This window comes from Ranitomeya variabilis, unplaced genomic scaffold (assembly GCF_051348905.1).
Source record: "Ranitomeya variabilis isolate aRanVar5 unplaced genomic scaffold, aRanVar5.hap1 Scaffold_273, whole genome shotgun sequence".
Lineage (NCBI taxonomy): Eukaryota > Metazoa > Chordata > Amphibia > Anura > Dendrobatidae > Ranitomeya > Ranitomeya variabilis.
In genome coordinates, this window is record NW_027508024.1 from 44,073 (window position 1) to 54,164 (window position 10,092).

The following is a 10,092-nucleotide window of genomic DNA, read 5'->3' on the forward strand; positions in this document are numbered from 1 at the left end:
TGTTTCTTTTTCCAGTTGAAGACGGGATAAGAGGCTTCCAGGGATATCCCCACCTATCCTCAGGTTATGAAGTAGAAGATGGCAATATCATACAAGTCCCATCAATAACGACTGATGCACCGGCAGATCTTCATTGCAAAGGTATGTTCTCTGACATCACTGATCACTGGATGCCTTCAACTGATCAATCGCTGATGGGCAAACAAAGAACTGGAGAGAGATGGAAACATTTTAGAAATAAATCTAATCTTACGAATAATGACAGATGTGCGGCCATTCCCCTGTTCAGAATGTGGGAAATGTTTCGCCAAGGAATTTCAACTTAAGAAACATAAAAAAACTCACACAGGGGAGAGATGCCGTATTCATGTCCTGAATGTGGGAGGTGTTTTAGTGAGAAATCCCGCGCCATAGACCATCTAAGAGTACACACAGGGGAGAAGCCATTTTCATGCTCGGAATGTGGGAAATGTTTTAGCCGGAAATCTTATCTTGTGACTCATCTAAAAATCCACATCGGAGAGAAGCCGTTTTTATGTACAGAGTGTGGGAAACGTTTTATTCACAAGTCACATATTTTAGTCCATCTCAGAAGTCACTCGGGGGAGAAACCGTTTTCATGTCCTGAATGTGGGAAATGTTTTAGTAATAGATCATATAAACATAAGGATGAATGACCTCGGGGAGATCAAAACATCCAACACCGCGGAGACACCATCACGTGTTTCTCAACGCAGTGATCCAGAACACTGCCCCCATCCCTAAAGGGAAATATGCAAATGCATGTAGAAAAGCCGTGGAGACACCATCACGTGTTTCTCAACGCAAGCAATGAATAGCCAGGTCTTTCACCAGGAAGGAACAACCACGGGAAGGGCAGCATCCAATAAAGGAAAACCACCTATGCCAAAACATGGTATCCATCCACAGACAGCTGTTTCGGGGTATTTGCCCCTCATCAGTGTGGAGTAGGAAACTGGCTATTAGGAGCAGTGCCTAGGTGGTTTTCCTTTATTGGATGCTGCCCTTCCCGTGGTTGTTCCTTCCCAGTGAAAGACCTGGCTATTCATTGCTTGCGTTGAGAAACACGTGATGGTGTCTCCGCGGCTTTTCTACATGCATTAGTAATAGATCACACATTTTGGGACATCTAAGAAGTCACACAGGGGAGAAGCCATTTTTGTGCTCAGAATCTGGGAAATGTTTCGCCAAAAAGTTTAATCTTGATAGACATAAGGGAACTCACAAATTAGAGAAACCATCGTAACCTCTCCGTGGCCATCATTAAGGGGCCTTAATCCTCAGCGCTGATTTTTATGCTAGAAACTAGTGTCCCGAAAGGGCCGAAAATGCAGCGGGCATGAGCTGTATATTATCGTTGACCCCCTGCTGCACCAGTCACCATCGGTTTTAGCACCAATCGTGTCCGTTTAGTTCACCAGATTCTGTTGCAATCACCACCGTGATATCTAGATGGTTAACAAAGAAAGAGGCCTTTTCTTTTTAACCCTATCAGGTTCCCACGATTGTGGATCCCAGTGGTTGTAATGGCAACCCAAGGTGGAGTAATGGCCTCTGGGTAAGGTGGCAGTGTGAAACAGGCTGTGTCATTGTAAAACGGACAGGTCTCAAGCACTGCAATTCAGAAGTACTGCAAAGTATTAGACATTTAATTTGAAAAATATTCAAGTCGTGAAGTGGTGCTATTTAGTAATGTAAAAACAAGTTTTAATAACATTTTTAAAAAAATGCAAGAAAGTAAAAGAAAATATTAAACACTTTCACCTCAAATAACACCACTGTTATGTAAAAACATAAACAGAAAGACATAAAAACAATTGGTATCACTACACCTAATTATCAAAATTAGAAAAATTCTTACACTGTTAGATTATCTAACAAACGTCATAAAAAAAATAAAAACTCTCCAAAAATGTAACTTTTTTACTATACCGATGTAGAGAGACACAAAGGAAGATACTAGAAACATGAAATGGGGGGTTGCACAACTTCTGAATAGTTAGTGTCACTCTGATTGGTTCATTCCAACTTCATTTCCAACTTCACTTCCATATATGGTATTCAGTCCAGTGTCCAATGTCCAGTGACTTCTTCACATTCCAAAAATTCCTTCCAGTGTGCTGCTGATCAGGAAATAGACTCCATCTTGCTACACCATATCTGAACTGACTTATATAAGGTTTAATAATTGATTTCATTAGCCATTTTCTCCTTCACACCGACACAAGAAAAAAGAAATAAGAAGCTTTTGTATGTTAAAAGAACATCTGTAAAACGCAGGCTTCCTGTGGCTCTTTAAGCAATAAAATAAAAAGTTACAGTTCTCAGAATATGGAGATTATAGTTTGTAAAATATTGTTTTTCGCGTGCAAAAGTAACAAAGGAGAAAAAAACCTATATGTGTGATATCGGTGTAATCGTACAGACCTGAATAATAAAGCTGTCTTACCACAGTTAGTGCACAATGACCGCCATAAAAAAGATCTGGACTTTGTTTTGATTCCAAAAAATTAAAAATGTAAATATAATATTACGTCCCCCAAAATTTTATGGATAAAAACTAGCGATGAGCGAATATACTCGGTACACGAGATTTATGCTGGCTAACACATGTAAATCATTCAGCTGTGGCACTAAAAACTAATTCTCCGAGTACTTACAAATACTCGGAGGACACCCGAGTGTGCTCGGGAAATCTCGAGTACCGAGTATATTCGATCATCACTAATAAAAACTTCATCTTGTCCTGCAAAAACAAAAACTAAGCCCTTATTCAATTATGTCAGGCAAAAAAAAAGTTACAGCTCTTAGAATAGGGCAACAAAAAAAATATTTTTTTTAACTAAAATTTGGTTTAGTATGCAAAAGTAGCAATACATAAAATAAAACCTTACAGAAATCTGTCATCGCTGTAATGGCGCTGACCTGAAGAGTGAAGCCCGTCATCAGTCACTTATACCACACGGTGAATGGAGGTAAATAGTTTTTTCCCAAATATCAGAATAAGGCTCGGTTCACATTCTGAGCACTTACCTTAAAGTTTCTGCCTAAAGCCCCCCAAAATGCAACTCAGATTCATTATAACGAGGCAACAGTGGAGTGACTTTGTCTACTCTCTGTTTAATTGGCGTTCATCAACACGACGGACAAAAGTGTGAGCAACCATAGTGTACATGACTAAGAGGAAGGGAAATCACTGGAACAGAAGACAAACGGGAGTCCAAGTGATTCACTCTTCCCTCATTATAGTGAATGGTTGCATCGGGAGTTTAGTTTAGATCACGTTTTTTGGGGACTTGGAATGAAAACCCCGACATAAGGGCTCAGCATAGAGCACAGGATAAATGTGATTCTAAAGAGATCAAAACATGTTTTACACCCCAAAATAGTATCAGCTCATTCCACAAAAAAACAATCCCTCACTCAGGTGCTTCATCTTTCAAAAGTAAAGAGCGGATTGTATCATAAGACTCTGGAAATGTGGCATGGCTCCCCCCCCAAAAAAAATGCGCTAGTGAATCCAAATGCCCCCATCCTTCTGTAACCCAGTGTGCCAAAACCACAGCTACCTTCCATGTTTGTATTACTGTAGCAGGAAGCACTTTACTAAGGCTAGGTTCACATTGCGTTAACAGCTGCCCGTTCAACACATGTGTTAACTGTCTGCTGTTAACGCAAGTGCCGATATGTTGTCGCGCTAGCAGTGACGGACCCGAAAATGCTGCAGCCCGCGTCCTAGGGTCCGTCACTCAATGACCGCACGCCGCTAGCGCACGCCCATTGTGCGTCCGACATTGGACTAAATGGCGGCGTTAACGGACTACGTTACACCGCGTTATGCTGCAATGTAACGTCCGTCTAACAGATGTCAAAAACGTAATGTGAACCTGGCCTAACTGATGGGGTGTGAGTCTCTAGAAGTACAAAATGGCCACTAGGCTGAGATATTTACAATTTTCACTCTGCACCATCCACTGGGAACTGTGACAAAGTCACTGGCAAAGTGCGCGAGGAGAGATACAGTATGTGTCACTGCGGTTGTTGACTTCAGTGATACGAGCCTAGGAAAACGCTCCAGCATACTAAGTACTGAGAGGGGTTAATCCACCATGTTTAGGGCTAGGTTGAATGAACAGCTGTAGAGTAAAGAGGATAAATACTCAGACTTCTGGCTCGTTCAGTATTAGATGTGCCTGGAGGTGCAAGCTCCAGAGCTGGGTTTTCATGATAAGGAAAGCTGAACTTTTTGTTGTTTGTTCCTGAGTGGGTGATTCCCCGCAGCAACACGGACTGTGCCATGCATTATGTTTTTGTTTTCCTGTTAGCCCAGGAAGGCCGTGTTTGTTTTGCTAACGCAGCACTGGTTTATGTAGTACCTTTATTAAACCAGTGGAAGATTTAACCCCTAAGTGACCGAGCAAAAGTTTTTTAAATCTGACCAGTGTCACCGTATGTGGTAATGACTCTGGAACGCTTCAACATATCTCATTGATTTTGAGACTGTTTTTTCATGACTTATTGTACTTTATAATAATGGTAAATTGATGTTAATATTTTCTGCGTTTATTTATAAAAAATATCAGAAATGTTACAAAAATTAAAAAAAAAAATCAGGAACTTCTTTTTCTGGCATGAAGCATCTCATTAACTCATAACTTCAAGGCGGCTTTCTCCAACCCAGGTATCATTTTAACAGCGCCAACCTGACAATGTTGACTCTGACGGGATGATGTGGAATATTAGGGGTAGTAGTCCGGTGACTCTGAAGGGATGATGAGGGATATTAGGGGTAGTAGTCCGGTGACTCTGAAGGGATGATGAGGGATATTAGGGGTAGTAGTCCGGTAGCTCTGGCTGAAGGGATGATGTGGGATATTCTGGGTAGTAGTCCGGTGGCTTTGGCTGATGGAATGATGTGGGATATTAGGGGTAGTAGTCCGGTGGCTCTGGTTGACGGGATGATGTGGGATATTAGAGTGAGTGTGGCTATGTGGCATGGGTGGGGCTATACACTCAGCTTTATATATATATATATATATATATATATATATATATATACTGTATATATAATCTTTATAATTTGTTTTATCTAACCACAGTTAATTTACTATGCCCGGGCAACTCCGGGCTCTTCAGCTAGTAATAAATAATAATAATCCATCATCTGCTGTAAGCACTACAAACTGCTATCTAGAAACTGTTCTAAAATCTACATTCTGGTTCTACCGTTTAACTCATCGCCTGCTCTCCAGTGTATGCTACAGCCTTGGTTCTGTGGCTTCCGGTGTGTTCTACTCTGCATGGTTTATTGACATCCTGCATGACCCGTTGTCCTGGTCGTCATTGATGTGCTGTTGCCCTTGTTCCGTGTGTTTAACCTGGCCGGTGGCTTAGCCCTGTAACGACCAGGGGTATTTCAGTTTTTCCGTTTTCGTATATTGCTCCCCTTCTTGCCAGACCCATAACTTTTTGATTTTTCGGTCAATATGGTCATGTGAGGGCTTGTTTCTTGCAGGACAAGTTATACGTTTGAACAACACCATTGGCTTTAACATATCATGTATTGGAAAACGGGGAAAAAATCAAAGTGTGGTGAAATTGCAAAAAAAGTGCAATTCCACAGTTGTTATTTTTTTACCATGTTCACTAAATGCTAAAGAGTGACCCGCTGTTATGATTCTCCAGGTTATTACTAGTTCATAGACACCAAACATGTCTAGGTTCTTTTTTATCTAAGGCCTCTTTCACACTTGCGTCATTTGGCATCCGTAGCAATCCATCGTTTTGGGAAAAAAAACGATCCTGCAAATGTGCTCACAGGATGCGTTTTTTTCCCATAGACTTGTATTAGCGATGGATGGACGGCCACACGTCGCGTCCGTCGTGCAACGGATCTGTCGTGTTTTGGCGGACCGTCGGCACAAAAAAAAGTTCAAGTGAATGTTTTTTTGTCCGTCGCGTCTGCCATTATCTACCGCTCTTGTGCGGCCGAAACTCCGCCCCCTCCTCCCCGGACTTCAGAATGGGCAGCGGATGCGTTGAAAAACTGCATCCGCTGCCCACGTCGTGCACAAATTTCACAACGTGCATCAGTACGTCGGCCCAACGCATAGCGACAGACCCGTACCGACACAAGTGTGAAAGTAGCCTAAATGGTGAAAACAATTTCAAAGTTTGTTAAAAAAAATAAAAATTGCGCTATTTTTGATACCTGTAGCGTCTCCATTTTTCGTGATATTGTGATCAGATCGCCTGTATGTAGCAGAGTTCCCACTTGGTATGAGCGCCGACCACCGGGCGGCACTCATAACAATCCGGTAGTGACAACCATGGAGGTCTACTGGAGACCTCTGCTTGTCATGCCAATCCATCAACAACCCACAGTCATATGACACGGGCACCGATGGAAGGGATTTCCGGTGCACTTGCCAGAAAACCCATGTTAAATACTTTTGTCAGAGCTTGACTGCAGCATTTAACTAGTTAACAGCTGTGGGTGGATTGCGATTCTACTCACGGCTGTTAGAGGCATATGTCAGCTGTTCAAAACAGCTGACATGTGCCAGAAAAGATGTGGGCCCTGCTCCGGAGCCCACATCAACAGGAGGGATTCTGACGTGGACGTACTATTACGTCCGATGTCGGTAAGGGGATAATGACAAATGTCATGGATCTGCCATCAATGTCTATAGTTGGAAGAAAATCATAGCTGTGTAATATTCATACAGATCAGTATATACATTAATTTATAAGGCGTATACTGCATATAGAGAGCAAGAAACCTGCGAATTACAGCTGGGCACAAGCTTAGGTCAAATACATGAAAGTAATATAACACTATAATACTGCACCCCTGTATATACCCCCCGGTGTTCCTCACCTCCTATACTAAATATTCTGTGATTATACATAATAGACTCAGATACGCCGCTGAGACCCACGGCTCAGATACATGGCTGTGATACACGGGTCAGACATACGACACAAATACATAGCTGCTAGATATTAATTGAATTCTTTATTGGCTTCATACAAGATATCACATGTAGACATTCCCACCATGATGATGATGATGATGATGGGTCCTGGACTCACAGAGAGTCGTCCGTCAATGCTCAGGAGAGGAAAAACCCCCAGTGGAGGAAACCTCTAGGGAACCATGCATGACGTGCCCTTCCCTAGGGCGGTGCTGGATCATAGACTCTACATGCCGTTTATAGACATGGAGTCACTTCTGGGCCTTTTTGGGAAATCCGCTGATCCTGCCGTTCTGCAGGCAGGATATTAGATGAGTCCTCATCTTCTGATGCTGGAACTCAGCTGTGGGTTCACCACCATCTGCCATAAGTTCGTAGGCAAATGCTATAGCATATAAGCCACAGTCGTAGCTGTTCTTCTGCTGAGCCACATTGATAAACCTCAGATTTTCAAGGGGATTGTTGACCACTGCACTGTACATGTTGATAATCTGCTGACTGATGGATGGAGACAGATTCCTGGACTTCGAGCTGTCGGCCACAAAGATTTGGCCATTTTTATAGCAGGTTGTCAGCCAGTGCTCCCTCTCCTGATCATAGTGGATTTGTACAGCATTCTGCAGTATGCCGTACCCTGGTACCATAAGAGCGCAGGGGGGCTGCAGGCCATCAAAACCCACAAACTGACTCTGCAGCAGGTCCTGGGCCATGATGATGATATCGTCACTCAGGTTGCCTTTCTTCCCTTTGCTCTGCAGGATGGTTAAGAGCTGTGGAGACAGGTTGTTCATCTCCGGGGTTACTTCTCTAAGTTAATCAATAAATCCAAGAAATGTGATGTCACTAGTAGTGCTACAGAATTCAGCTGGGATCTTAGTAATCGACAGGGATCTTCTTGTCAAGACTTCAGCTCTGTAGTCGTTTATCAACCCTAAAATGAGCAATAGATCGGTCAGATTTTATTCTTTTATTTTTAGGCAGGAAATGTTTGTTATAACCTCAGAATACTTACAGTAATATCTGGTGAATTCCCGATGGAAATGAGATTTCTAATCCAAACAAACTTTATACTTGAAGTTTTCAACGCTCCACAAGTAAAACTTTGAGAACCTTCCAGCAGCAGAGAATTATTCCACCTGTAATATAAGGAACAGATGAGTTTTACCATTTTATTTCTCAGTTCTGTTTGTAGAGCCCGGGTCGGACTGGCCATGGGCGTGGGGAGCAGTGAATATTCATTTCTCTTTAGCCGCAGCAGTCGGCTCCGTCCTCCTGTCACCTGCTGCTCCACCTCTGCTGCCACCCAGCGTGCACCGCTTTCAACTGTATCGGCATCATAGGTGCAATAATAGAGGAGAGGGCGTCAGTTGACGCTCCCTGCCTCATCATTCCCCTCTGCCTCTGACACAGCCGGAGCGCGATGACATCACTTCGTACTGTGTGCCGGGCAGATGGCAGTGCAGCTGCTGAGACTGGAGCAGAGTCTGGAACTGCGGGGGAATGAGGAGGAGAGGTGAAGATTATATATATATATACTAGACTGTGGCCCAATTCTAATGCATCGGGTATTCTAGAATATGCATGTCCCCGTAGTATATGGACAATGATGATTCCAGAATTCGCGGCAGACTGTGCCCGTCGCTGATTGGTCGAGGCAACCTTTATGACATAATCGTCGCCATGGCAACCATTATGACATCTACGTTGATAGGGGGGCTTCATTATACCCTATGAGGGGACTGCATTAAACCCTACAAAGGGGGCTACATTACATTCTAAGGGGACTGCATTATACTCTGAGGGGGCTACATTATACTTTACGCGGAGGCTACATTATATTCTATGCAGGGGCTGCATTATATTATATGAGGGGGCTACATTATATTCTATGGGAGTTTGCATTATACACTGTGAGGGGGCTGCAGTATATTCTATGGGGGGCTGCATTATAGTATTTGAGGGGGCTACATTATATTCTATGAGGGGACTGCATTATCCCCTATGAAGGGGCTGCATTATACTCTATGAGGGGCTGCATTATACTATATGAGGGCTGAATTATATTCTATGAGGGGGCTACATTATATTATATGAGGGGGCTACATTATACTCTATGAGAGGGATGTATTATACTCTATGAGGGGGCTGCATTATATTCTATGAGGGGGCTGCATTATATTCTATGAGAGGGCTACCCCAACCCCTGCTATATCATTAACACATCTACCTTATATTATACCCTGATACAAGTGTGTTCTTGTATTTATTTCTATGTAGTGACATAGTGGGCCCCAAGAATGATTTTCTGTTCTGGGCTCAATGTGCTCCAGTCCGACGCTGTGTGCAGCGATCGTCCATTCGGTCACCACAAACCTATTAATTCACACAAGTTTTATTTCAGATCTAAACCAAATAATTTTCAGCTTTAGGCCACGTTCACATGCTCAGTATTTGGTCAGTATTTTCCAGCAGTAAGAAATGCTTTAATGGCCATCAGACACCCGACAATCAGCCAACAAGTAGCCGAATGATAGTGGTTAAATTCGGGAGGTTGTCAGGTGCAATTCTGGCCTAACTCAGTGGTCAGTGCCGACAGCCGTGGTCCGGCCTCCTCCACTTATCTAATTAGTGTAAGAAGATGGACCCTGGAGGTGGCAGCTCCTCTGCCATTATACTCACTCTACAGATGTCCGGCTCTGCGGGGTCCTGTGCACGCTGATGTTCTCTTCTCAGCTTATGTAGGTGGTGACTGACGTCCCCTCTGTGGTCCTGGACCAGACAGCCAGGAGCTGACGTCCCCTCTGTGGTCCTGGACCAGACAGCCAGGAGCTGACGTCCCCTCTGTGGTCCTGGACCAGACAGCCAGGAGCTGACGTCCCCTCTGTGGTCCTGGACCAGACAGCCAGGAGCTGACGTCCCCTCTGTGGTCCTGGACCAGACAGAGTCAGGAGGGAGATCTGAAAGGGAGGAGAAAACATTGGAGCCATATTACACAGTGCTATAATCCCTGGTGCAGCCCCCCTGCCCCATACAGGTAGAGCGCTGGCTGCCATTATTATTACTACTATTTATTAATAAAGGAAATCTCCCCTCG

General features: G+C 43.5%; 1 long non-coding RNA gene across 1 annotated transcript; it reads right to left on the reverse strand.

Moving 5' to 3' along the window:
* Nucleotides 1-7,200: 7,200 nt before the first annotated feature.
* Nucleotides 7,201-10,043, reverse strand: LOC143789488 (uncharacterized). Its single transcript, XR_013219244.1, has 3 exons — nucleotides 9,678-10,043; nucleotides 8,011-8,134; nucleotides 7,201-7,929 (listed from the first exon to the last, which is right to left on the reverse strand). It is a non-coding gene; the product is annotated as an uncharacterized LOC143789488 (long non-coding RNA).
* Between the last annotated feature and the right edge of the window lie 49 nt (nucleotides 10,044-10,092).